General features: G+C 40.7%; 1 pseudogene across 1 annotated transcript; it reads left to right on the top strand.

Annotated features, from left to right (window-relative positions):
* The first annotated feature begins 205 nt into the window (after positions 1-205).
* Positions 206-4,074, top strand: LOC147894638 (beta-glucosidase 43-like; annotated as a pseudogene). The gene is made up of 12 exons (XR_015542072.1): positions 206-594; positions 711-777; positions 915-973; positions 1,074-1,149; positions 1,273-1,344; positions 1,438-1,525; positions 1,636-1,886; positions 2,070-2,185; positions 2,508-2,731; positions 3,178-3,209; positions 3,462-3,564; positions 3,650-4,074. The product of XR_015542072.1 is annotated as a beta-glucosidase 43-like (transcript).
* The last annotated feature ends 336 nt before the right edge of the window (positions 4,075-4,410 follow it).

The raw sequence follows: 4,410 nt of genomic DNA, 5'->3' as shown, positions 1-4,410 counted from the left end.
TGCTAACATACGAGACGAGTCAGAGGACAACATGCAACTCCTTTAATGTATACAACCATCTTTTCGTCGCAAAACAAAAATGCTAACACTCAACTCTTTTCGTACCATTGAAAATTGCACGTCGTCTTCGGCCAGACGCTTTTCTGATGACGATCTTGAAAACGATCGCCCTCCAAGATTTTGCAGCTTTTTGGGCCAGATTGTAACGTGAAATCAATAAGTAGATTGCAGGTGTTTGGCAGGTTCCAACGTGAATGCAATCCATCAGTAGATTGCAGCCGGTATTTCGGCCAGATTCCGTCGACGTGAAATCGTGGAATTTGGCTAATTTGTCGTACAAATCTGAGCTCCACAGCCACATTGCAATTATAAATTTCAGTAACGATCCTCTCTACCGTAATGGGTTCTCCACAGATTTTCATTGTTCTTCTTCTGATCAGTATCGTTGCTGTTGTTCTGTTTAATATCGTGTCCACCCCCAGCCATTTTGCCATCGAAATCGATTCGCAGCAGCAGGAGCTTCTGAATCATCCTTTAAGCCGAGCTAGCTTCCCAGAAGATTTCGTCTTCGGAACGGCTTCATCTGCCTATCAGGTGATCCGAGGAATTAGTTGCAGCGACCAGAATTCCAGAATCATTTAAAGCTGGTTGCTCACACCAAATTTCCGTTCCGATCTTGCACTCTTTAACAGTCGGCTTGTCGACTGTAGGTGGAAGGAGAAGCGAGGACAGGTGGACGAGGACCTAGCATTTGGGACGCCTTTGTTCGCATTCCTGGTCCAGCTAAATCGTCTAATCTTCGCAATGGCGCTGATAGATTAAGAGTTTTGGTTTTCCCTTCTGTAATTTGTGAGTGCCTACTGAGTGATGGTTTTTCCCTGCTTGATTTAGACTGTGCATCCTTGAAATTGCAGGGAAAATAGCGAATAACAGTAATGCAGATCTTACAGTGGACGAGTATCACCGCTACAAGGTTGCGATTCTCGCTTTAGTCCAAATCCACATGTTGTAATATATCTAATTGTTCCCTCGAAAGTGGCTAACCTTCTGCACACCATTTCGGAAGCTTGCAGGAAGATATTGACCTCATGGTGAGCTTAAACATGGACGCGTACCGCTTTTCCATCTCCTGGTCCCGCATTTTTCCAGGCATACCTGCTTCACTAGATTTGTTCAGCAATAGTTTCTGTTTCCACAGTATTTAGCTTTCTTGTGCTTATGATTCAGTCAGCACAGTATGGCTTAGCAAAACAGAACTTTATGCTCGTACAGAGGGCAAAGGTCCGATCAATCAACTTGGGGTGCAATACTACAACAGACTCATCGATTACTTGTTAGCAAAAGGTATTGCACATGAAGAGCACTAAGCAGAATCTAGATTGGGATTGGGTTCTCTCTTCTGGGATAACGGTGCTCGCTATTTTTTTGTGGCACCAGGTATTCAACCATATGCAAATCTTTATCATTATGATCTGCCCGAAGCACTTGAAACGGCATATGGGGGATGGTTAGACCCTTTGAGCGTGTAAGCGCAATAGCTTTGGAAACTTTGGATCGGCATGCTAGATCTGTGATGTGTCCATGAATAACCCACGGCATTGTAGACGTTCCTCTTAAAATCTGACCTTAATACAGGGATGATTTTGCGAACTATGCTGAATTTTGCTTCAAAACATATGGGGATCGAGTGAAGCATTGGATGACCTTCAACGAACCAATGGAAGTTGCCGTGCTTGGGTATGATAAGGGAATCCATGCTCCAGGGAGATGCTCAGCGCCCTTCGGGAATTGCAGTGCCGGAAACTCAGCAACAGAGCCATACATCGTCGCCCACAACCTGCTACTTCCACGCATCTGCAGTGAAGATCTACAAGCAGAAATACCAGGTAATTGCATCTGCAGTGAAGATCTACATGTAGAAATACCAGGTAATTGCATCTGCAGTGAAGATCTACAAGTAGAAATACCAGGTAATTGCACCTACAGCAGTGATAGCTCGACAATATCAATGAGATCTTCAAATCTTTGAGATTGGAGCTCTATGTAACACAGTGGCACTGATTGTGAAGCCTAAGCAAAGGGGGCAGATAGGAATTGTACTCGACTTCGTATGGTTTGAACCTCTGACAAGCTCAGCAGAAGATGAAGCAGCTGCACAGAGGGCGAGGGACTTCACGTTAGGCTGGTGAGTTAAATTTAAATGATACAGGAAGTCCCCGAAGTTCACTAAGCAATGTGTAAGATAGCAATTGAGTTCAACAAAATGAGTTCACTAAGCAATATGTAAGATAGGAGTTAAATGATAGAGAGGTTGATCTCCCAGGTAATTCACTAACGTGAGTTCAAGATAAGGGTTTCTATTTTCTCTTGGAGTTACAGAATTTATACATGCCTACAAAGTACTTAAAACCTTTTGTGTTGATTGCATGTCATGTAGGGGGTTTTTACCTAGTGAATGCCCCAGAGTAGGATGATGTTAAAAGTGTTTGTAGTGTGGTTGCTTGCAGGTTCATCGAGCCAATTCTATATGGGAGCTATCCCAATACAATGCAAAAGAATGTGGGATCACGGTTGCCTGTTTTTACAGAGCAACAATCTCAATTAGTGAAGGGCTCGATGGATTTTGTTGGGATCAACCAATACACATCATACTATATGTTTAACCCTCAACCGCCTGCTCAAGCATCAAATGTAACCGACTACCAGATGGATTGGAAAGTTGGATATGCATGTATGTTTCTCCTTGATGCCCAATTTCTTTGCTGATCATGTCTTATATACTCAAATGGTTGATTTTTTATTGAATGCGTCACAGGTTTTGATTTGTTGTGGGTCATATGGTGACAGCCTGTTATTATAGTATCACTATAATAACTTGCCTTCTACAATGGTGCTTGGTTTTTGGAATTTTGCACATTTGCAAGATTTACTATTGATGTTTGTGATTTGGATGTTGGCAATTGGTATTATGGTAATGAGTGGTGCTTGAGTTTTTAAATTATATTAATAAGTGGTGTTTGATGTTTTGAATTCTCTCTGTTTGTTTGGCTATTGGTATTATAGTAATGAGTGGTGTTTGATTTTTTGAATTCTCACCTTTTGCAAGGTTTATGGTTTGGTATGTTAAAAATGTTATTATGATGGCTTCCATTGATATTGCACTTCTCCTTCTTGTAGTTGCACGAAATGGAGTTTCAATCGGACCTAAGGTATGTTCATATTAGTACTACAACATTCATGATCCTAACTTGGGTAGTGCTTAATTATTTTTAATTATTGGGATTTTGCCTTGAGTTTCCTTTAAGTCATAGAATTTATGCATGTTAGTTCAAAAAATTTGACACCCACCTATCCTAATCATATGAAAGGGGCACCTTTCTTTTCCAAGGCTAGCAAAAGCGGTTTCTTCCAACACCAATCTATAATACTTAAATCTCATGAATTAAAACTCGTTTGTGCAGGCCCATTCCTCTTGGCTTTACATCGTGCCATGGGGTATGTACAAGGCAATCACGTACATTAAGGAGCATTATGGTAATCCAACTATGTTCCTAACAGAGAATGGTGAGTCTATTTTTTATCTATATGCATTGATCTGATACTATGAAGTAGCAATTATTGATGTGGGCATTGTGCAAATATGGGGCAGGAATGGATGATCGTGGGAACATAACACTTGCAGAGGGATTGAACGACACGATAAGGCTACAATATTACAAGAGCTATTTGTCAAATTTGCAAAAGGCCATCAAAGATGGAGCAAATGTGAAGGGGTACTTTGCATGGTCATTGTTAGACAACTTTGAATGGATCTCAGGTTTCACCTCTCGCTTTGGAATAGTATATGTGGATTTCAATGATAATCTCAAGCGATACCCTAAGCTGTCAGCTCAGTGGTTTGCCCAAATGCTTGCCCCCACTAACTAGCCCATAGTTTGCTACAAGGTTACATGTCTAGTCATATACAAATACAAAAGCATTGATTGCATTCAAGATAGGAAGGTTATAAGTGAGATCTTACTACCAAGTGCATATCCATATTTCCAAAATAATGTTAAAAAACACGTTATTAGAAACGGGTATATAAAATTTTTAAATGTCTCCAGAAGCTCCAACTTTTGTGTTTATCAAATGCTTCATCTAGTTGCAAATGTTGATAACAACTTATGGATGCTGGACGTGTTGAGAATTCTTATGTAGAAGAGTTATCCTTGAAGTTTATTTGTGTGTGTGTGTGTGTGTGCACGCATTCATGCACGCAAACACCTATATGCATGGACAATCTTCATGTGTGTGTGTGTATGTGTGTGTGTGTGTGCATTCATGCATGTAAACACCTATATGCATGGACAATCTTCATAGGAGTATGTTTGGAGTACCCTATCTAAATTTTGTATGGTAAGGTGAGAT

This window comes from Dipteris shenzhenensis, chromosome 14, assembly GCF_047967505.1.
Source record: "Dipteris shenzhenensis isolate YYH24624 ecotype China chromosome 14, Dip_SZ_1.0, whole genome shotgun sequence".
NCBI classification, from domain to species: Eukaryota; Viridiplantae; Streptophyta; class Polypodiopsida; order Gleicheniales; family Dipteridaceae; genus Dipteris; species Dipteris shenzhenensis.
Note: the sequence above shows the minus strand (reverse complement) of the source record. Positions and strands in the feature narration are given on the sequence as shown.